We start from the raw sequence: 24,229 nt of genomic DNA, 5'->3' as shown, positions 1-24,229 counted from the left end.
TCGGGTGTCAGAAACGGTGTTTTACATTAGATGCTCTTTAGCGATAAGTAAATCAGGGTTATAAGTAGGGAAAGCAAGGCTTGTATTTCTATACTTTGTGATAATTTTGAGTTAACCCTTTAGTTTGTCCATTTTTAACTCTCGTAGGTTTTGGGTGTCAGAAACGGTGTTTTACATTACATGCTCTTTAGCGATAAGTCAATCAGGGTTATAAGCAGGGAAAGGCAAGACCTATATTTCTGTACTTTGTGGTAATTTTGGCTTTAACCTTTTGGTTTGGCTCGTAGGTTTTGGGTGTCAGAAACTGTGTTTTATATTACATGCTCTTTAGCGATAAGTCAATCAGGGTTATAAGTAGGGAAAGGCAAGGCCTATATTTCTATATTTTGTGGTAATTTTGAGTTAACCCTTTGGTTTGTCCATTTTTAACTCGCGTAGGTTTTGGCTCAGAAACATTTTTTTTACAATACACTCTTCAGTCGTACCTCAAGGTTTTAAGCAGGAAGAGTCAAGATGACATGTTACATTGGTTCGTTTTCTGTTTTATCACCTTTTTTTGTCGTTTTTCAAATCTTACTGGTTTAGACTTTCAGAAACATCTGGACGGTCATCATCAATGGTACTTCAAAGATCTAATAAAGAGAGGCAGAACACATTTAAACACAGATATATTTCATTTACATTATTCAAGTCTGTACATGTACAATGAAATGTTACAAAACAAAACAAGGGAGGAGGAGATTTTCGATATGACAGAAGAAGAACAAGGAAAAAATAGATATTTTATATTAATGCCGTTTGATCAAATTGTTTACCAACTATTTCTGACTGGTAAAAAAAGCCAACGGGTGAACAACATTCTTTGATTTGACTCCCAAGACAATTCGAAACGAAGCGGCTACATATGGTTATTTACAATTCATGAAGAATCCCCCCTGTTTTGTCAATTGTCAAGAATCCCCTGGAATGTCAAAGAAAATAAACTTACATGCCAATCCTTTTCAATTACATAATTAGTATGTAAATTATTTTCGATATATGCTTTCTTCATCTGGCTTTAGATTCTCCCATAACTGTTTGGATGTCAGATGATGAAGCTAATAAATAATTCACATGATGTATGAAGTACATAAATAAATGGCCTGGATGAAAAAACGCGTATAACAAAAACAATCGAACATGCCTATTAGCAAAGCTTACTTTTCCAATTTTGTAAGTAAGCCTTTCGATATATAAAATAATTGAAAAGAACTGAAGGTGGAAGAAAACTACTTCAACATTACTTTTACCCTCTGGTCACGTTGGGTATTCTATATAAGTACACAAGAATTCCAAACATGCTGAACTTGTGATAGCCGTTTTGCCTAAAAGAATTTTCCTTTATTTATTAGTTATTTTATTAATTTTAACGCAATATCCGTGGACTTATCAAAACTTAAGCATTTTCTCCTGGCCTTATAAATTTAACTGTAATTATGCCATCAAAGGATTTAGTCCAAGTAAAAGTATATACGTATATGTCCATATACAGGGTAGGTTTAAAATATTTACGAATAGAGACCCATACTAGCAAAATAAATGAGAAAACAAAGATTGTTTTTTATTTCATGTTATTCAAACTTATTCTGTTTACAAATTATAAAACTTGAGTAGAGGTAGAACAAGATTTAAAACTACGTAGGTAATTTGTAATATTCATACATTCTACTTGTCTCTTGTTTTACTTCAAAAATATTTTTAAAAAACCTTATCACTGTTTTTCCTTATACAATAGATTTGTTACAGTGTATAAATTAAAACTAAAAAATTTTACATGAATATTTATTAAAAATAATTTTCTATCTGATATACATTTGATTTTGACACTTCGATTTTTACTCCTGTTCACCTGTAACGATGTGAGAAAACAATAATCTTCTATTTGTCAATAATGAGTGTCAAATTTACTTACCAAAAGATATTTTCACGAGAAAATTTGAAATATGTTGTCGCTGGGCCCAATGAGCGGACATAAATTCCTCGGATCGTAAGGAACGATAACATACAATGCAAAATATATTGTATAAATTCACTTTTCCACATTCTAAATGTATTTGTTAAATGTACACAATGTTTGTAAATCCCAGGCCCTGAAGATGATCTCAATAAAGATCGAAACGTTGTCACGATAAAGAAAATGTTTTTCTGAAACCTACATCACACTAGACCGCATCTCACGATTTCTGAATAATTATCGATTAACGGTCACTAATCACCACACATTGAAATTAATAAATCACAAGGTAAAATTAAATGGATAATTATTCACCGGCCATTCTTTACCTACCGCCGGGCGGGCATCCTGGATAAGAAGGATGGACTCCTTCAAGACAAAAAATATTAAAGGACTAGGACTTTAAAAGTTATATCAACCGGTGATAAAACTGAGAAAAATGCAATGGTTAAATATTGAAATTAATTAAAAATTCCTAAGTTGAAATTAAATGGATAACAGCTCACCGGTCCTTCTTTACCTTCCATCAGCCGGACGACCATCCTTTATAAGGAAGAAGGACTCCTATAAGAAAAACAATTAGAGGACTAGTAGTCAACAGTAAGTTTATTTGATTCTTTGCTTACCAAATAAACCTTCTTGTCAATCCTTTCATAGTGCTTCGTCCTGGTAGTTGGATGATATACATTCCACTTGTCTGCTCATGTACAAAGATATCGAAAATTTTTAATGAAAACATTTTGTTTCTTTTGCATTCGTTTTTTCGTTTATTTTTTATTTGAATAGTAGGTTTTGTACAAATTGTCCAATTATCTCAAATTTTGCTCTTATACAATTTTTTAATTAATATATTATTTTATATGTATAATTTTATATATTTTTATTTATAACAGGTGGTTTCAGAAAAATGAAAAAAACACTTCTGTTTTAAATTTAAATAACCAATTTTTTCTGTTGTCATTACTACTACTTTATTCTTTAATATCCAGGGTGAGACATTTTTGGATGCACCATTGGAAAATCAACGCGGGTGCGTTTAAATCTGACTCAAGGCCTATTTCTTTTGATTTTAACATTAAAAAAAGGAAGTGAGTCAATTTTCGGCGCACCATAGGAAAATCAACGTTGGTGCGTCTAATTATGACTCGGCACATTTTATTTTGTTAGTCTCGTACCAAAAAATATGCTAGGCACTTTTGGACGCACCATTCGTTACAAATTAGTTTTAGTATGTTGGAAGGAAAATAAACAAAACCAATATTATTAAAACATTATTCAAACACAATGTAAAAATTTACAAAAAATCTTCACAAATTAATTTGATTAAGGTTTAAGAGTATTTTTTTCTGGTAAAGTAAAAAAAATTAAATAAATATAACAATCTTCTTTTTTCTGGTAAAGAAAAAAACAATAAATAAATGTAACAATCTCCTTTGTTAGCAAATCAAAAATGTTCAAAATCATTATAATAATTGTTCGAACAGACCTCCATCTGCTGCAACACAGTAGCCTAGTCTATCGTAAAACGATGATCGGACGAAAAAAAAAAACTTTTAAATCTTAATCAGATTAATTTGTGAAGAATTTTTTTAAAATTTTTACATTGTGTTTGAATAATGTTTTAATAATATTGGTTTTGTTTATTTTCCTTCCAACCTACTAAAACTAATTTGTAACGAATGGTGCGTCGAAAAGTGACTCGCATATTTTTTGGTACGAGACTAACAAAATAAAATGTGCCGAGTCATAATTAAACGCACCAACCGTGATTTTCCTATGGTGCGTCAAAAAATGACTCACCCTGTATAACTAAAATCTCTCTTCATAGTACTTACAAGTAATTATAATTAGTATTTACAAAAGGAACATATACTTTCTTCAAAAATGTCAGTAATGTAATAATAGATCATAATTATATAATAATATCTGAAACATGATTGTAAATATATACATCTCTTATTTATGATTACCTATAATGCACGTACTCAATAATAAACTAAACTAAAGTAAATGGAAATAATAAAAGGAAAAATAAATAATAATGAAGTACATTATCTACCACAAGAGATAATAGTAAAAAACAAAACAAATAATAAATGTTTAAGATAAAATATTCAGGCCGAAGATGAGCTTTTCACTATCAGGGGAATCCGACAAAAGAAGCGGCCTCACCTTCACCAAGTGCCTTTGATTCTGGCTCTAAGAAAATAAGCCTTTTTGCAGAAATTTAGCAACACAGTCCAATCCTTGCCATTAATATATTCTAGCAGAATCTCACTAGACAGTTTTCCTACCAAAATAGTGTTTCGTGACAGCGGTCAGTGCAGGGGAAGTTGCCAAGAAATGGTACAAATCCTCCCTCTCTGTACCACTACAAAGTTCACAGTTAATATCCTGTTGCTTGAAGGAGCAACTGTTGCAGTAATCACTGGTCATAATGGTTATTGCATATAATCGCACACAAGAATCTAACATAAAAATTCTACATATTGTATTAGTTATTTTATTAATTTTAATCCAATACCCGAGGTTCTTGACAAAATCTAAGGTTGAAAAATCAACTAAACGGTGCTAAACAAAATATTAAATTTGAAAATTTCTTTTGAAGCCAATATGCATACGAATCATATTCCATACAGAGGGAAGGTACAATGTTACAAATACATTTCGGTTCTCAAGTTTTATCAGTGCGGTGGGGCTTTAAATGTAATTTTAAGAGAATAAATACAATTTATTGAATTCCACTTAAATTGAGACATAAAGTATTGCCCTGTCAAAGCAGTTCCTTATAGCGTAATTACGGTGTAGAATAAAATGTACAAAACAGTAAATGAACATCTATATTTAGGAATTTTTATGTGATGCATTTCTGATTTTGATATTTCCATTTTCATTCCTGTTTACCTGAAACGAAGAAAAGATTGATTTTTATTTATAACCAACTATGTAATATTTACTCACCAAAATATATTTTTTACTAGAAATTTCAAATGTGTGGTTGCTAATACTAACGACCTGACGAAATGACCCAAAGGAAAGACTCCTAAAAGAAAAGAACAAAATAGAGGGACAAGTACATAAAAAGGCATTGTATTCCTTGGTGCTTTACCGCGAGAATCGGAGTCCTTCCCGTAATCTATTCTAGTCCTAGGCTAAGTCCGGGCGCCGGAAAAGGAGGGCGCTAACTGCCCTCCCTACGAGCTCAATCAGGACACAATTCTATGAGAAAGGACCAGGCGGCCCAGCCGGTCGGTGACCTTGGATGAGAAGGAAGGACCCCTAAAAGAAGAAAAAAAATTAAGAGACTAGTACTTAAAAACGCATTGTATTCCTTGGTGTCTTACCGTGAGAACCGGAGTCCTTCCAGTAGTCTATTCTACTTCTAGGCTATGTCCGGGTGCCGGAAAAGGAGGGCGCTAACTGCCCTCCCCATGAGCTCAATCAGGACACAATTCTATGAGAAAGGACCAGGCCGACCCAGCCGGTCGGTGACCCTGGATGAGAAGGAAGGACTCCTAAAAGAAAAAAAAAATTAAGAGACCAGTACTTAAAAACGCATTGTATTCCTTGGTGTCTTACCGTGAAAACCGAAGTCCTTCCAGTAATCTATTCTACTTCTAGGCTATGTCCGGGCGCCGGTAAAGGAGGGCGCTAACTGCCCTCCCTATGAGCTCAATCAGGACACAATTCTATGAGAAAGGACCAGGCGGACCCAGCCGGTCGGTGACCCTGGATGAGAAGGACGGACTCCTATAAGAAGAAAAAAATTAGCGGACAAGAACTTGAAAACGCATTGTATTCCTTATTTTATAGACCACAGTTCAGTAAGAAATGATCAGTTGTAGGTAAATGTTAAAAAATAGGTAAATATGTAATTAAACATTCCTTTGTTTAAGTTAAAAGCATAATAACTCACCGGCTTTCGTCACCTTCCAATAGCAGGGCGGGCAACCTGGATAAGAAGGGCGAACGATTAAAAAAGAATTTAATTGGTTTATATAGGAAATTTAATTGATTCCTTTCTTACCGTATAAACGGTGTCCATCCCGTTCTAAATCGCCTCATTTGTTTGGTATGTGCTACAACTTCTCTCTTCAAGCTTTTGAAATTTTATGACGATTAAATAAAATTCTTGGCTTAATATCACCTTGGATACAAGCATTTTGTTTCTTTTGCATTTGTTTTTTGTTCATTGTTTTAAACGTATTTTTAAACTAATTTGTTATATTGGTTTGGTTTTTGTGGGATTAGTTATGATAATATATATCAATTCATTTTTCTTTTCGTAAATTTTTATTTGTATGTTAGATATATGTACAATTTGATCACGCATACAAAATTAATTGATTTTATTTATATCATATGGTCGAGAGAAAAGTAAAGCATTCACTGTTTTTTTTTATTTAATCCAAAATATTTGATTCGGTTGGAAAAACATTTTACAATTAAGTTATATTGCCGAATTCTAAATATCAAAACTTCTATGAAAGTAAACAGTCAAAAGAGAATTAAATGTATTATGTTAAGTATTTTGTAAAGGGGTGAGAGTGTTGTAAGTTGCTGATATGCTTTTCGCATATCTTCTGCTATATTATCCCGACCTTTAATATAGCACAGCTCACGCAAATGGTATTTCCTTAGTCATTTGCATTCTTGAAAGCCATACGATTCAGAAAAAAATTGGAAAGGTCGAATTGCGGTTTGATGTAATTGTTATATTGTGCAGTTGAAAATGTTTTTATTAAATTATATTTTTGTAGGAACAATATTGCACTGTTATTTGCGAGTGGAATTGTGTTAATTTCTTATAACCACGTCAGGAAATGACTCGTTTGACCTCAACGGGGTAAATATCATGACAAGGGTGGTGTAGTAAACACACTGGCCTTTCCGGACGAGGGGACAATTTTAAACTAGTTTCGTTCCAAGTCGGTTTAACCCTTGTCGTATTTCCCGGACTGAAAGTAGGTCAGTCGTATCCTCCAGGAAACCCATTTCTCGTAATATTATATCTTTTTATTATCGTTCATTCTAAAAACAAACATCGCCATATAAGTTTATCCGTTTTCAACCTTCTTCCGAGCCACAGAAGTTCAGACGGGATCAATAATGGACTCAAATTAAAAGATTAGTTGAAAAGCCTGGCGCAGACATTTAGGCTTATCTTGCTTTTTAATCACTGTTTGGAGAACTTTGTGTAGACCTTACCTTTTATTAAGTCCTGAAAGCACTAATTAGTATTACAAAGAGGGTTTTGGTGTGTAAATACATCTTCTAGTCCATTTGGTGGTGGTAAAATATTCAGATTTCTTTTCTTTCATATTATAATCTCATAGCCATGGTTTTTCATGTTTGATCATTTGTGTCGAAAATCTCTGTCAGGTTCTTGATGCATTCCAACGATTTTTAATAAAATGGATTCATTCCAAATTCAGGACTCGTTCAAGCAATACTGTCTATTATCATTTTTTTAATCTAGGTTTTGATTTTGTTTATAAGCAACCCGTTGCTTCTTGTGAACTTTTTCTTGACAGTACCTTTCCGACAAGCATTTATTCTATCTAAGATTGCTTCTACTTAATAAGAGAAGTTTCATGACGAATGGAAATGTTTGGTCCATCTGTTTCTACATGTATAATTTGTGTTAATTAGTTTAAACGTAGATTTATACTAAATTTTATCAGCTTCTATTTAAATATATAAATACTCAATTAATTATAGACAATTTTTTCGAAATGAAAAATCTGTGTCACAGGCGGGATTCGAACCCACGACTTTCGGCTCAATACGCCGCAGCTCTACCACTTGAGCTACCGTGACTTCGATAGCCCATGCCACAAACTTCAACAACGCGATTTGCTTACAATTAGAATAAAATCGGGTAGTCGGGAATAGTTCTATATGAACAAACTTCTCATCTTGACCGATCGAGCAGCCTTTCTCTGCATAACGGGTTCCTGCGCGGGCCCAAGAACAGGTGCTCCTGTGTCAACCGCGTATGGCCTATTCTTAATCGCGTAAGGACGAGTCCTTGTTTTAAATTTTTTTAAATTTTTAAATTGTCATTGTAAAATAATATAACATATTTTAAAATATTACATAAATAATATTAGAAAATAATTACATAAAAATATGTTGAAAATTAAGTAAAAATAAGAGTATTTGTGCACATTTAGATGAATGATATTCAGTAAATATTTTAATTATAAATAATAGAAGCTAAATGTAGAACCATATACGTATATCTACGTACATATACAGAAGTGAAAGTTAAATAATTTATATTAAAAAAAAATTATTTTTATAGAAGAGATGAAAGAAAATATATATGTATATATATGTATACATTATTATGTATATTTTAAAATATACATAACAATTCAAGATTTAACAGGTTGCACTTTTCAACTACAACCAATCTAGCTCTTGAAATCATTTGAAATCATAACCAATACCACACCCCTTCACATTGAGGTTAAGGTCAGAGCACTAATCAGCTGCTACAGATTAATTAGCGAGGGAAGCTGGAATCATAAGTGCAACAACACAGGTCACTCTAAAATCTCACAACTATTGAGTAAAGTTAACGGTCAATTATTAAGCGTTAGTGATAAAAAGATTTTTGGGGAAAAAGCATTTTCAGGTAGTCACCCCTTGTGATTATAATTATAGTCTGGATGATGACCATCGTTACATAGACTGCTACACAGATGGATCACTTATCAAAGCAAGAGGGAGTGGTGCAGGAATCTACATACCAAAATTAGGAATCAGCACCAACTCCCCTCTTGGCAATAAACCTCCACTTTTCAGGCGGAAATCTGGGCCATCAATGTGTGTTGTAGAACACTTATGGAAAATAAAATTAAGGGAAAAGATATTAAAATCTTTTAAGACAGTCAGGCTAGTCTTAGGGCATTATAAAAAGGTTAGATCCACGACTGGTGGAGGAAACTATAGATCTTATCAATAGGATCTCTTTCAGGTTTGAGAATAAGGTGACCCTTATTTGGATACCAGTACATAAAGAACACCATGGCAATGAAATGGAGGATGGCTTAGCCAAAGAAGGTTCTAATACTGCGTTTGTCGGGCCACAACCGGTATTACCTCACTCTGTGAGGACAGCAAAAAAGAGTATCAATAACTGGGGCATGAAACAATTCCTTAGGGAGTGGAATTTATCCCCCGGACACAGGCAATCGAAAGAGTTTGTTAAGGCGATCAAACCAGCAGAATCGAAATGGCTATTCTCCATCTCAAGGAAGGGAATTAGAAGGCTGATAGGTATTCTGACGGGCCACTGCCCACTGAGAAGACTAAATGGGTATCCTACCAGATCCCTTTTGCCGCTTCTGCGAAATAAAAGAAGAAACGGCAAGGCACTACCTCGCAGAGTGTGATAGTTATGCTAGGTCTAGATTTGAAATCTTTGAAGGAGAGGACATCACCAAATCACTCCCCGAGATAAAATGGTCCAAAATCTTGGGGTTTGTGAACAAGTCCAAGAGGTTTATACAGGACATGTGAGCCGACCAATTAATTAATAAAATTAACTTTAAACGAATCAACAATAGGACTCAGCCACCCCAGCACAAATGAATCATTAGGTTTCCGTTGTTTGCCATACATTGGTGAATTATCGGAAAAAGTTAGTAAAATTTTTAAACAAGAAGGTTTTGAATAGCTTTTAGAAGTTCACTTAAAAATATCCTGTCAAAACCTAAAGACAAAGTAGACAACTTGGCAAAAAGCGGGGATTAATCCAACTCAATTGTAATGATTGTGATATTAAATATACAGGACAAAGCGGTAGAAAAATAAAAACAAGAGTAAAAGAACCTAAATCGAGCAAATTTTCGGAATTTAAGGACCATGTAAAAGAAACAAATCATAATTTCAATTCAAATTTAAATACAATGTGTTACATAGTTTCAACAAAGGGAAAGAATTATATTGGTTTGAGAAATTTGAAATTAAAAAATGTTAAATTGAACATGGTGATAAATGCACTAATATATAACAGATTTTGATCTACTCCCATTTTAAATATGTACATAAATAATATCAAACATCCAAATAATTAATCTAATTATTTTAATTGTTATTATTTTTATAGTACTTTATAGTAATATTAAGTATTTATTATTCTAATATTTATTTGTGTTATAATTTCCGCGTGTCGCACGTTCAAATTTAGCGCCATTAAACAAATCAGCTGCTAATTGGAACGTCGCGTTGGCGGAGGTATCAGCGGGTTCACTTTGGCAATTCATGTCGAGGACGTGGTTGTGGAAGTCCTTCAACCTGATGATGAGCTAAAAGGCTCGAAATCCGGATCGTTGCAAAACAACTTACTGTGAGTAGGAACTATCTTTTTAAAAAGGACGTTGCACATTTGACCGTAGAATGAAGAAAAAGTATAATTAAAAATACTAAGTTGCGGAAAATTATTGGCTGAACGCATTATTCTGTCAATAGGAGTATTTTTATAGTTAGTACCGTTATAGTATGGTTATATAGTTATAGATTTATAGTATAGTTATATAGTGTAGTATAGTTACAATAGTCACGCTTTACATTTTAAAGATCTTAGCCTAATTCGCTTAAAAGTTTGTTAGGTAATGTCCAAATACAAGTTGTATGTGTACATACCTTGTTAATGTACTTTGTAGATACATTATTATCCTGAGACCGAAGTCTAAAGAACTGCAAAAGCCAGTGCTTATTAATAATTACTCACTAAATTCTTCGCCGACGCATTTTATTTAGATTTTAAACATAATCAAGACTTTTTATTTTCTCCAGCGTTTGTACAACACGCAGGTGATCTCTTAATACTTTCCCCTTTTGAGAATGAAACTTTGAAGTTTTTAATAGACATCTGTAGAATCATGGTTTACTTTGAAGTTTTTCCGATATTAATTTGTTAAGAGTTTTATTTGTGCATCGTCGGATGTAAAAAAAAACTGCTATGTGCAAAATAGAGATTAATTGAAGAATGGTGCCGCATTTGTTTTTTAATACTCATTGGTTAATTGACGCAAATGACTACGCTTGAGAAAATGTCGGCCTTGAGACTCCATGTAGGACCAGTAGCGATTTACACGTGGACATTTTCACAGGCAATCACAGAAGGCGAAAAAAGTAATGATGATGGTTTATGTCCGATATTAGCGCCGTAAACGGCAAATCGGTATTCCGTGAATACAGGGTTGGCCTGGTATAAGCCGAGCGCCTTTTACCTCCGGGCCGAGTCGGTTGTCACCAATGACGACCGCGTTATTTAAGCCGATTTGTCACTAAGAACGTGAGTTAACTGTTAAACCGCCAACACCAATGAAAACTAGGGGCTGACATGGTTCCTGAAAAATGAACAAAAACGTCATGATGCGTTTCCTACTCTCATACTTCCAAAAGAATTCCGAACCATCCCTAACTATTCTTACTTTACACCATTTTAATTTTCTTCATTTTTTTCTTGTTTCTTGCCAAGCTTTCTTCCCATTCCGACGAAGACTAGCTAAATATCTTTCAGAATAGACTGGAAGCTACTTTTGTGACAATTCCAACTAGAGAGTATTCTTAAGGATTGTTTCAGAGGAGTTCTGCTTTATCTTTACTATTATTCAATTAAATGCACTATTTTTCATGGTACGCTTGACCAATTAATATCATTCAATTAATTAAGGTTTTTAGTTGAGATAAAAAGTCAGTGTCATGAGCGGGATTCGAACCCACGACCTTCGGCTAAATACGGCGTACTCTACCACTTGAGCTATCGTGACTTCGATCCGCTCGGACACAAACTTCCCATCTCAACCTCACCTCTCGAATTTTATTTCAACCAATACCTTTCATAAACATTAATTAATTGAAAAATGTTAATTGGTCAATCGGACCAAGAACTGTAATGGCTTTATTATTATGTTGTTAATGATGCATGCACCCCTCGTACTAGATTGTTGTGAAACTTTTTTACACACAATTCCTTTCTTTTGACCGCGTTCTCAAACATACATAAACAGGGCAAGAATATGTCATCCTAGCTGCTTTGGATAGCATTTTCTTAATTGTTCGCCTTATTGGCAATAAGATCAGCATGTGGCTTCCAGCTGTACTGCTTGTCGAAAAGAGCACCCAAAAACGCCAAGCTGTCCGCCAAACAATATTCCTCCAGTTCATTCGACTTTGGCGTATGAAGCGTCTTACAATTTTTGTTAGTAGTTGGCAGTCCAAGTATCCAGTAGTTAGTTTTGGCAGTCCAAAAATCTGTCATAGTATTGTCTCTTTGTCAATAGTCGTAATCATTTTATCGTCAGGAAAAGCTACAACTATAGTAAAATCCTGAACAAGATATGCAGCACTAGGTTGTGTTCTACAATAACGTTGAGGACACGCTTTATCTTCAATTACTTTATAGTTGTCAGCATCAATATAAGCAGGTCAAGAGCCAAAATACGAGCGCGTGTGTATGTGCCATTTTATGCGTTGGTGTATACATGAATTTGGAGTCCTTCTGTCTGTCCTTTCTTGGCTCTCCCACACACCCATCAACGGCCACTCGCTTTCTCTCTTTCTCTCTCTCTCTCTCTCTCTCACTCTCTCTCTCTCTCTCTCTCTCTCTCTCTCTCTCTCTCTCTCTCTTACAGTCACTGACTCTTTTTCTCTCACTTTCCCTCTGTCTTTTTCATTCTATCTTTCTCTCTCAACCATAACCTCTTTCTCTTTTTCCCTTTCACTCTTTCTCTCCCTCTCATTTTCTTTCTCTCTGTCTATCTCACCCACTCACTGTCTCTCTCTTACACCTTCTCACTTTTACTCTCTCTAACTCCTCTCACTCTCATTCTGCCTCTATCTCACTCCCATCAACGGCCACTCGATTTCTCTCTCCCTCTCTCTCTCTCTCTCTCTCTCTCTCTCTCTAGAGCTTTTCCCTCTCTCTCTCTCTCTCTTTCAGTTACTGACTCTTTGTCTCTCACTTTCCCTCTGCTTTTTCATTCTATCTTTCTCTCTCAACCATAACCTCTCTCTCTTACGCCCTTTCACTTTTTCTCTCTCTGTCTCATTCATTCTCCCTCTCTCGTTTTCTTCCTCTCTTTCTACTCACCCACTCAATATCTCTACCTTACACAGTCTCACTCTTACTCCCTCGAAGTCTCACTCTCTCTCACTCTGCCTCTATCTCACTCACTCCCTATTTATCAATCCCTCTTACTCTTATTCTCTCTAACTCTTTCTCTTTCTTCCCTCTCTCTCTCTCTCTCTCTCTCTCGCTCTCTCTCGCTCTCTCTCTTGTTCCTTAGAATACAATAAAATCCTTTTTCTCGTTGATCATTTTGAGAAAAAGAATTGCGATTTATATAATTTAAATGAGACCTAATTTTGCGAGCTTTTATAAATAGAATGTTCAATTCTCCCTCTCTTTCTCTTTTTGTCTTTTTTTCTCTCTCTCTTTTACAGTTACTGACTCTCTCACTATCTTTCTCTTTCACTTTCCCTCTGCCTTTTCTTTCTTTCTCTCTCACCCACACCCTCTCTCTCTTTTTCTCTTTCACTCTTTCTCTCTCTGTCTCATTCATTCTCCCTCTCTCGTTTTCTTCCTCTCTTTCTACTCACCCACTCAATATCTCTCCCTTACACAGTCTCACTCTGCCTCTATCTCACTCACTCCCGATTTCTCAATCCCTCTTACTCTTATTCTCTCTTACTCTTGCTTTTTGTCTATCTCTATCTCTCTCTCTTTACATGAGACCTAATTTTGCCAGCTTTTATCAATAAAATGTTCAATTCAATTCTCTCTCTCTCTCTCTCTCTCTCTCTCTCTCTCTCTCTCTCTCTCTCTCTCTCTCTCTCTCTCTCTCTCTCTCCCCCCTCGTCTGATCCCAGTCTTTATCTCTCTAGCCATCAGCTATCTTCATATCTATATATTTCTTTTTGTCAAGAAGTTTCAAGTTGTCCAGTCCTTCTCTCCGTAACCCTTATTTACTTTGGCTTTATCGTTTCTTTCCACTTCTTTCATTTCCGTACCTACTCTTTTACTCTTTTTTTTTCTATCTCTCCCTCTCAAATAGTAGTTTGTTACCCGCGAAACGACATTGACATTGTTCCGTAAACACTAATTTGCGAGATGATTTTCCCAGTTCATCCAGGCGAGAAGGCCAAAGTGAGACATCTTTCTAAAAAAAATTAAGATTCCATTTTCAAATTGCGTATCGATGTTAATAATAACAACATAAATAACAAGACACGTTTGAACGTAAATGTGCAACCTTCAATGGGCTCACCACATACGAAACGTCCTTCGGACCATTCAAGAAACTGTTTTTTTAGGATGTTCACACATGCAAATTGCAAAAAGTTTTTTTATTTTATTTATGAATAAAGTTGTATATTGAGCTTTAGGCATACGAGCAATTTATAATCCATTAACTATCTGCTTATACAAATTTGATGTTCGACACAAGCCAAAAATGTAAAAAATGTTGGCTCTTATGCCAAATAGAGGGCATTTTTAATGTCAACTATTTTACCATTTATTATGTTAATAATTTTTGAGTCTAATGAGAATAAATTAGTCGATGCGGTGATGAATTAGCCATGTCAATGGATATTCTGTGAATTTTTACGCCATGAAAATCATCTAGGGGTTGAAAGTGTTTCCCATTTTCTGATTTTTCACAATTCAACCGAAAGTGATATCCGAGGAACTTTTTTTGAAAACAAAAGACCGGTCTGATAGTAGGAATTTATCTGAAATCGTCAAAGGTATATTTCAGCCAACTGCCAAATTTGAATGCTTTGGTATTCAGTTAAACATATAAGGAATATTTCCTTTACGTTTTGTTTATTATCATTTAAATAACAAATATTTCATTCTTTCTTTATATATATATTTTATGGAAAATTAAACGAAAAACGTCATAATGGGTTTAAACGAAAAAATGGGTTTAAGAAAACAAGCGAGAGAGACTGACAGAGACGGAGAGAAGAGAGCGAAGAATAAAACAAGATAAAAAGTAAGAGAGATGACAAAAAACACACGGAAAGAGCCTGTTAGTAAGTGAGAGAGTAACGGAGGAAAGAGGGAGAAAAAATGAGAGTAACTGAAAAAAAATAAGTGAAAGAGAATACCGGTTGGTAAAGAACATCATAGTTATGAATACATTTTCACAATCTATAAAAAATGCTGAGAGAAAGGGAGAGAGAAAGCGAGAGAGTGAGTGTGAGAGAGAGAGAGAGAGAATGCAAGAAAATAATCTTAATAAGAGGTAGACGAAATTAAAAAAGAGAAAGAAAAGAGATAGAAAGAAAACAGGAGAGGGAGATAGAAATGAAACAAATAAAGATGGTGTATATTGGGAGAGTGAGAAAGAATGACTGAAAACAAGTAGGGTGGAAAAAACAAGTAAGAAATAATGAGGTAGAAATAACGGAAGATAGGATGGGAGGAAAGAAGATTGAGAGAGAGAGAGAGAGAGAGAGAGAGAGAGTGAGAATAAGATAGAGAAGAAGAAAACAAGAGAAGAAGTAAGAGAAAGAACAAAAAACGTGGAAAGAGCCTGCTAGTAAGTGAGAGAGTTTGAGAGGAAAGAGTGGTAGAAAATGTTGAAAAAATGAAAAAAGAATACAGGTTGGCGAAAAATATCGTAATAATCAGTAAATTTTCATTACAAGACCTACTAATGAGAGAAAGGGCGAGAGAGAGAGAGAGAAGAGAAGCAGAAATTAAGTAAAATTAGAAGCCTTTATACTGACACCACCTCAAAAAATGAGAAAAATCGAGACAGAATGCAGCTGAAATTCCCATGAAACAGTAGATACTCCAGAAAGGAAGTCCTATTAGAAAGGAAGCTTTATATTTTATTAAAAAAATTTGTCACTCCAAACACATATTTTTATTTTTGCGAAGACAGGATTTTTTGCTAATTGTTGTATTTATATTTTCACACTATTTAAAGTTTTTGTATTTATAAAAAACTATAAACACGATTATAATGTAAAAATGAGTCAATTTCTTTAAAATTTTAAAAAGGCTGAGGGTGTTTGACGTTTCAATACTTTTTGGAGTTTTTATGTTTGACGGAGTAGCAACTGACATTTTTTGATTTATTTTAGTTTAATTTTATAATGTGATTATACTAAAAATCAGACTAGCTTATCCCCCGTCCTGAACAACTTTAAACTACTTTTATTTGCTGCGAGTCAGTTTCACCCTTCGACCCAGTTTCCCTAGCCTTTAGGGGGTGGGCGAGAGCCGTATTTTCCTGTGAAACTTCCTCATCAAATGTTAAAATCACCAAACCCCCTATTTACGTCTGTGAAAGCCAACGTTCAATATTTAACAATTTTACAATTAAAAATATATTTTTTCCGAGGGTGTGAAAATGAGAGAATGAGGGGTTCAATATTTTTTACTTAAACGAAACGCAACATTACGTGCATTATATTTCCTTGGAACCACCTACGTTCACGTTGTATAATTAAAATGTATCAAATTGTGTAATTTTCTGACGTATTTCATTTAACATAAATCATGGCAGATCTGTTGGACGATAGTGGCTAAGAGCTTTATTCGGTTGAAGTATAAAAATGTTTATGGAATAAGCTCATATTAGGGGAACAACTTAGACAGTTATTACAATCATTAATGACAAAATTATCAATCGTCCATTAAGTAAGATTTGCACGGATTTAATCTGGATTTACGAATGGTTATCATGGTTATTTAAGGTTATCAGGCGTACACTGGTCATTACAGTTGCTATCGATACGTTAATTTATTATCGATAAATCTAAATGACGTATGATACAAATTATACGGATTTATAAGATATTTTAACCTAAGCGCTTCCTAACAGACCAACAGCAAGGCTAAACGGACCAATTACTTAATAATTTACATTAGTATATTGTACATTGTAAAATGTACAAAATTTATGTAGTTTTTTCTACGGTTTCTTATTTGTGAGAATTTTGTCGATGTTGAGAGTCAGCCCAAGAAGGTTGAACACATCAAACCGTTCTTCCCCAGTTCATTTCGTCAATGAAAGTCATAACGTCCGGCACTTAGGAATCGAAGCCACCTTGGGGCATGAAAGATATTGCTTTTCTCAGGTAACGACCTACATTTTCTTGTTTTGGCTTTACGGGATGCCTATCAGCCTCGGGTGTGCTCCTGGTGTAGTTAGATATTGTTACTTAATAAATAATTCAATAATGAATAAATAATAAATTAAATAAATAAATTGATTAAGCAAATAGATGTCAAAATATGCGTATATATCTATGTACATAATTGCATTTATTATTATCTTTTTTACATTTTTTCACTCTTATTCACTTATTTTCATTTTATATTCTATTTTATTTTTTGTTTATATAATCTTTGTCGTATTATTATGTCGTTATGATTTATTGCACCTACATATTGGGAAATGAAAACATTTGGTATGGTTTGGAATGATAATAAGGATATTAGGAAGCGGGGTTTGTGCACTCCAGGCACTGCAGCCTTTTGGCTTATTGTACCTTCCTAATTGCCAATTTCAGTGGAATAGGCTGAAGTATCCGGTCGTTGACTGTCGCTGGTACAATTTCATTCCCTAGATGTTTTTCTTATGGTAGGTTAAATCTCCATTGAGCTGTTGCTTCGTATTCGAAGGTTATATATGTGGCGGTTTCCTCCTCCTCATTAAATAATCTGCAGAAGGGAGCATCGTCGTGCATGACCACGTGTGTTCTCAGTTACCAGTGACCGGTTAGTAACGATGGTCATAAGCAAGTTTCGTGGTCACAGATAGAAGACAGCCTCTTGTCCAGATATCCGCCAGGGGTCTTGCCACGGCCAACTACGAGTCTATTCCCAGTGTAACAGGGGCTGAACCGTGAAACATTTTTGTTACCCCGTAGTACCATACACCCATAGTTATGCACCCTCCCCCGCCTTTGCAGACAGGATCTGGTACCCTAACCCATGTGTGCCTCTGATAAAGCACTTGCCGCCCCATGCCGACCCGAAGCCGACACGAGTACAGCTAGTGCTTTAGAGAGGTTGCCTCGCCCTCAGGGCTACACCAGTATTTTGCGGGAGAGGTCGCAGGGAAGAATGAAGGAACCTGGATTGAGAAAGGGACGTGGATGAGGACACGAGGTACATCTTTCTTGGGCCCCGAGCCTTAAGCCAGAAATCCACTTACCCGATGCTACCCGACACAAATCCAAACTGCGATTTTCCATAAGTTTGCATTACCCCCGTGCACATCTACCCGATGCTATGCCACGCTAACCTACCCGACGCTCTGCGATCCCCACTGTCCAGATTTTCGTCGGGTCGCATCGAGTACAGTCAAAGACAAAAGAACCGGACACTCGTATTTTTATTCAAACTACATGTATTATTGTCGTTATATTAATTACAACATACTTATTTTCTCATACACCAAATTAACTGTGATTAAAAATTAAATAGTTTTTATTTAAAAAATTAATTTTAATGGTTTGGTAGAAAACTAATCAAAACACCGGAATACGATTTTTTGATATAATGAATTTAACTAACAATTTATTGTACTCGCTTCCGCGGTACATATACTAAAATTGGAACAATTTATTACACGGTTTTGCTCATAAAATTTAATTACAATTTATTTCATAGTTTTGCTCGTAAAATTACACCATTTTGTAACGTCGAGTAGCATCAGAACAGGACACTCATATTTTTTGTAGTTTATTTCAAACTAAGTACATGTAATTTTGTCGTTGTATTAATTACAACATGTTATTTTAATGTAAGCCAAATGAAACGAGATCAAAAATGCATATGTTTTTATAAACAATGTTTACTTATGATGGTTAGGGGTAACTTTATTTAAAACAATTAAGTTTAACAAACAATTTATTAGATGGTTGTGCTCATAAAATTTAACTAACAATTTATTACAAATGATGCTTTGCGATTGTGATAGTGATTATTGTGATAAACGCTGTGGAATGTACGCGACGTGTGCTTGCGTCGGATAGATGTGTACTCCCTACCAAAACGTGGCAAGGTGCCGGGTAGCGTCGCATGGCGTAGAATCGGGTAAGTGTGTTCCCGGCTTTAACCCGCCGTCGTTGTGGTTCCACATTGATAGGGCTATAACTCCCTCGGTGGATGAGATGAGATGGCCGTTCAAGAGCCGAACGAATCGGCTCCTCCCGACCAGTCATCTGTGTTACCTTACGGCCCAAGGTCGGATTGGGATCGTTCACTCTCAGGTATCTATTCTTCACAATGGTGCGCTCCAGGTGGGCGACCGGATCCCAAGGCTTTCACAGACTCGCCATCTCGGGTGCCTGTTACTCACCAAAGGCCGACTGCCGCTCACACCAGGGCCAAAGAGACTCTCCTCCGCGGAAGACCGGAATCCCCAAGATTTCACAGACTCGCCCTCTCGGGTGCCTGCTACTTTCCAGACACCGACCATCGCCTGCATTTGAGTTTTGGGGGGAAGAGTGGTTCAGGTTTGCGCGCGGCATATGATTAATGCGGACCCGACGATTCGGAATGGGCAAGCGGGGCGCGAGGTTGTCTTGGCCCCTCGGGGCTGAGCTGCCTCTACATCAAGGCTGCGGCAGTAACAAACTTCTGTCGTATGCGGAGGTGCGTCAGCTCTCATCTTGAGGATCAAAACGTCCGATAAGGCCGGAAGGCTAGGTGCGGACGTTAAAGATCCTCATTGTCCTTTTAAGGTCGACCGAGTATACGTGAAAGCAATGACCGGGTAGTAGTCTTATCACTCCTCGGAGTTTAGCCCTCTCCAATTGCAGTAGTCATTTTGCAGTCTTGGTGAGGTTTCTTTTAACTTAAGATTACTGTTTCTAGCACTGCAACAGTTTATCTACTTCTCGTTTTGTTTTATTTGCATCCATTTTACGATGGAGGATTCTGTATTTGATTTTGCTATCTCAAGTACAGGATCGGGCCCTATTTCTTCCTCCGGCCAATGTGTCTGCTTTTTCGTTACCCAAAAATCTTTTGTGCTTTGGCACCCACGATATCATCAGGTTATCGTGTTTCTCCAGTTTTTGGAGATTTTGGATGCATTCACTGACTTATTTTGATGCTAATGCTTTATTAGTTGCTTGGCTATCAGATCTTAAGAGGATTTTCCAGCCATATAACCTCTTGTAAGATTTTCCAGCGCACAAGCAGTGATGTCATGTATTGCTGCTTGAAAGACTGAAGTGTACTTCCCTAATGAGTTTTAGTGCTCATGTTTTGAACTTTTACAGAAAACGCCCGATCCGGTTCCTTCATTTGTTTGGGAGCCAACTGTATATCATATCATTGCATCTGATGCGTTCTTCCTATCTGTTATCGTCTGTTGAGACTTTATAGGATATTGTAAAGAAGTCTCCCTTTCTAAGAATAGGTGTCTGATTTAATGAAAACTTTTACTTTGAACAAAATACAACACGGCAGCCTATTTCATCACTGGCTTTAGAATGATTTTCTTGGATAAATAAGAGATCAGGTTATAACTGGCCCTATATAACTTCAAATGATAAGTGATTTCTATTTAAAAATAAAATAAAATGAATAAATAGAAGTTTACCCATTTTTCTGTCAAGAATCGATTAAAATTATACAGTGGTTCACTAGTTTTCGTGGACCGCTTGACCAATTAATATCTTTCAATTAATTAAGGTTTTTAGTTGAGATAAAAAAGTCAAGGGCACGAGCGGGATTCGAACCCACGATCTTCGGCTAAATACGCCGCTGCTCTACCACTTGAGCTATCGTGACTTCGATCCACTCGGACACCAACTTTCCATCTCAACCCCAACCTTTTGAATATACCCTCCTTTCTGCCGTCATCCGAGTGGATCGAAGTGACGATAGCTCAAGTAGTAGAGTAGCGGCTTATTTAGCCGAAGGTCGTGGGTTCGAATCCCGCTCGTGACACTGACTTTTTTATCTCAACTAAAAACCTTAATTAATTGAATTATGCAGTAGGCCAATTTAGAACATTTAAATTTAACGAATTTTGTTAAATTGTTGGAACTGTAAAACTAGTAGGTAGAAAAGTAAAGAAATGACTAATAAACTTTACACTTTTGGAAATTATCTTTACCGTTTTTATGCGTCCAATTTTAAATATCTTTTTGCATGTAAACATCAATCTTTATTCGTTTCGTTTAGTTAATTAACTGGTGAAAAGATTTAAAAGACGCATTTTACTTTTCTAAGTCTTCTGAAAAGGACAAACATTCGTTTATTATTCAAAAAAACATTTTTCCCTAATTAAAAACTTCATTTTCAGAAATAATATTTTCATATCATTTTATACATTTTGTGGTAATATACTATGTTTCCGAATTTTCATGAAATTGAACCACAGACGTCGTGAAAACGTTATTTAAATTACTGTAAAGATCAATTTCTTTTTTTCAGCCTGTTGACTTTAATCAAATTAAAAAAAAAAATCTATCTGCGAGCAAGGAAGTTGAGCTATCTGTTCAAATATAATATTTTTGACCAAGTGATCCACACAGAGCAAGATGAAACATCTCTCTCTCTCTCTCTCTCTCTCTCTCTCTCGGTCTATTTGTCGCTCTAGGTCAATCTCAATTTCATTATCTCTCTCGCTCATTCTCTCTCTCTCTCTCTCTCTCTCTCTCTCTCTCTCTCTCTCTCTCTCTCTCTCTCTCTCTNACGCTCACGCGCTCTCATCCCTTCTCTTTCTCACTCTCTCTCTCTCTCTCTCTCTTTCACTCTCACTCTCACTCTCTCTCTCTCTCTTTCTCTCTCTCTCTTTCCCTCTCTCTGATTATATAAACAAACACTCTCCTTACGCAACACGTCTTTTTCTTTTGTTTTCTTTATATCCCTCTCTGCCTATCCATTTCTTTCATGCTTTTTTCCCTTCTCCCTCCTCTCTCTCTCTCTCTCTCTCTCTCTCTTTCACTCTCACTCTCTCTCTCTCTCTCTTTCTCTCTCTCACTCTCTCTGATTATATAAACAAACACTCTCCTCACGCAACACGTCTTTTTCTTTTGTCTTCTTTATATCCCTCTCTGCCTATCCATTTCTTTCATGCTTTTTTCCCTTCTCCCTCCTCTCTCTCTCTCTCTCTCTCTCTCTCTCTCAAGCCTACAAACATTAAGGTTTAAAACAATAATAAATTCCAGCACAGCACGTTTTATAATTCGGTAGGTATTCAGTTCCACCTGGGGCTTTAAAGCCCAACTTTCAAGTTACCCTTTACTTTTGGGCCTGTCCTAGTCAGCTCCTGGAATTAATTTTCCTCTTAAACACCCTCGCAAGCTCCCCATCAGAGATTCACGGACCATTGTGATGTAAATATTAAAATTATAAAAGGTCCCAATCTGGTGAACAATCGAATCGGTGCTTCGTAAAAAAATGCACGAAAACTTTTTGACGACTTACTTAACTTGACGATTTACCGGGCAAAGTAGGACTTTAAAAAAATTCATCTCATATACTTCTTTAATTTTTTAAAACAGGTTGTTTTATACTTAAATTTCGTTGAGTATTTCATCTTAATGAAAATAATCTTTAACGTTCTTATAAATATTTGTAGTCATTGTTCTTTTTATTCAACCAATATCATCTTTAAAGAGCATATTATAATTTTATAGCAGTATTTTTATGTACAAATTGACACGACATAACCTACCGTAATGACTGATTTTTTTTTTTTTTTTTGGGGGGGGGCTTCAACTGTACAAGAATTTTTCTCATAGTAACAGGACTTGCTTAGCCGTTATAATTTGAAGTGAGATCGGTAAACAGGTCGGAAATCCATCGTCAACACGCGATCTCTGAAACAGGAAAAATTGCCGCGTCCATCTTCAGAACTGTTCAACAAGAAGAGGAACACTGACCCAAGTTCTTTTTTTTCCGTCTCTTTCTTACCGCTGCCGAACGTACGGGGTCCGGTCTTTGAAAGTACCCAACGTTCGACCTTGCGGCTTATGCAATTTTTAAAATTATTAAACCTATTAAACTATTGGTCAAGAGAAATGACATTCTGATGTAAAATTGGCCAATCGAAATTTTCAACAAAATTTAATTTAAATGGCCTAATCTGATCTTTTATATTTTATCATCATAAATATATTCCTTGTGTTATATTTCCAAAAGAATAAATAAATTTATGTTGTAAATATTTCTTTTCCTCAAAAACATTTTTTTTAATATCTAATCGATTTTCATAGCTTATCGCCCAATGTTAAAAATCATTAAAAGAGCAATTTATCTAAAATTTGATAATCTACAAACCTGGAATCACACAGGTGTGAAGATTGATTGATCAAAATTACCTTTATTGCGAAATCCGATTTGTTTGGAAAGTAAATGTTAATAAAACAACATTTGCACATTCAGTTAAGCACTAGGTAACCAAACATATTTATGGCTGTGACGAAAAACATATTTACAAAGTGGTTTTTTTAATACGTATCAAAAATAAAATTTAAAATTGAAATGATGAAAAAGATTTTATAAAATTAAAATTTAAAAAGCTTACTTTTTGATACATTACAGTTAATATACCTAAAGTGACTAAATCACACACATAGACTGTGGTCAAACACAAATTATCCAAGTTTCTAGAAGTTTTAAATAGAAAAAATCGATTTTTTAAGCAAACTACAGCTATTTTTCTGGGTTTCTCAGTGCCTTAATTACAAATTTTCTAATTACACTTAATTACTAACATTAACATCGCTTAATTAAATTTCTCCTTATCAGGAATTATCATTTATTAGATTATGCAAGTTTCTAAACCATTTTTATGGAAAATTTGATTTTTTGTGTGGAAAATTTAGCTCTTTTTCAGGTTTTCTTGGTTTATTTAAACAAATTTCCTAATTACGCTTAATCATTAACATCGTTTAATCAAATTTCTCCTTTTCAGGAACTATAAAATATTGGATTATCCAAGTTTATATCCAAATTTTATGGAAAATTTGTTTTTTTGTGTGGAAAATTTAGCACTTTTTCAGGGTTCCTTTGGTTACTTAAAGACATTACCTAATTACGCTTAATCACTAGCATTAACATCGTTTAATCAAATTTCTCCTCAACAGGAACTATCAAATATTGGATTATCCAAGTTTCTAAACAAAGTTTGTGGAAAATTTGATTTTTGGTGTGGAAAATTTAGCTCTTTTTAAGGTTTTCTTGGTTTATTTAAACAAATTTTCTAATTACGCTTAACCATTAAC

The 24,229-nt window shown here is 35.2% G+C and overlaps 1 long non-coding RNA gene across 2 annotated transcripts in view; it reads right to left on the bottom strand.

Moving 5' to 3' along the window:
- Positions 1–4,819: 4,819 nt before the first annotated feature.
- LOC106667788 overlaps positions 4,820–24,229 on the bottom strand; it is a 245,019-nt gene continuing 225,609 nt past the window's right edge. The window contains exons 1-7 of one of the 2 annotated variants that reach the window (XR_002910412.1): positions 6,021–6,104; positions 5,910–5,945; positions 5,573–5,743; positions 5,338–5,508; positions 5,103–5,272; positions 4,955–5,036; positions 4,820–4,897 (exon numbers count right to left, since the gene is read on the bottom strand). This is a non-coding gene — a long non-coding RNA (uncharacterized LOC106667788). Of the gene's footprint in view, positions 4,898–4,954; positions 5,037–5,102; positions 5,273–5,337; positions 5,509–5,572; positions 5,744–5,909; positions 5,946–6,020; positions 6,105–24,229 lie in introns of those variants that run through there. The other variant, XR_002910411.1, reaches the window with a different exon arrangement.

The sequence above is a fragment of the Cimex lectularius genome, unplaced genomic scaffold (genome assembly GCF_000648675.2).
Source record: "Cimex lectularius strain Harlan isolate CLEC.00 unplaced genomic scaffold, Clec_2.1 scaffold87, whole genome shotgun sequence".
NCBI lineage: Eukaryota > Metazoa > Arthropoda > Insecta > Hemiptera > Cimicidae > Cimex > Cimex lectularius.
This window is presented reverse-complemented; position numbering and strand designations above follow the sequence as displayed.